At 42.0% G+C, this 514-nt stretch overlaps 1 non-coding gene across 1 annotated transcript; it reads left to right on the top strand.

Moving 5' to 3' along the window:
• LOC145608963 (small nucleolar RNA R71) lies at positions 1-107 on the top strand. Its single transcript, XR_014105964.1, has one exon. It is a non-coding gene; the product is annotated as a small nucleolar RNA R71 (small nucleolar RNA).
• The last annotated feature ends 407 nt before the right edge of the window (positions 108-514 follow it).

Raw genomic sequence — 514 nt, 5'->3', positions numbered from 1 at the left:
AATTCATGATGAGGACATGCTCTAATCAAATCTTTAAACCTTTCCCATGCTTCCCCAAGAGTTTCATCCGGTTCTTGCTCAAAGGAAGCTATCTTCCTCCTCATCTTTGTGATTTGCTCATCGGAAATAAACCTCTTGAGAAAGACCTTTGCAACTTCCTTCCATGTGGTGAGAGAGTTGGGCTTCAAAAGCTTGAGCCATTTCTTTGCTCTTCCGGTGAGAGATTGCCGAAAGAGATGCATACGAATGTAATCTTGGCTCACTTCATTTGTTTGCATCATTGCACACAACTCAAGGAATCGGTCCAAATGCTCAATGGGGTCTTCACTTACGCCTCCGGAAAATTGCTCAATTTGCACCATCCTAGCATATTGTGGATGGATTGTTAAATTAGTCTCGGTGGTCGAGAGAAGTATACCACTTGTGAGCTCATAGATTTCCAGGTTCCTAAACTCCCTAAAAAGAAGGTCATCATCTTGTCTTGCCATATCTCTCTTTGAATACAACAAAGCTA

This window comes from Chenopodium album, chromosome 2 (genome assembly GCF_948465745.1).
Source record: "Chenopodium album chromosome 2, dcCheAlbu1.1, whole genome shotgun sequence".
Classification (NCBI taxonomy): Eukaryota; Viridiplantae; Streptophyta; class Magnoliopsida; order Caryophyllales; family Amaranthaceae; genus Chenopodium; species Chenopodium album.
The sequence above is the reverse complement of the archived record's forward strand: the minus strand, read 5'-3'. Positions and strand labels throughout refer to the sequence as shown.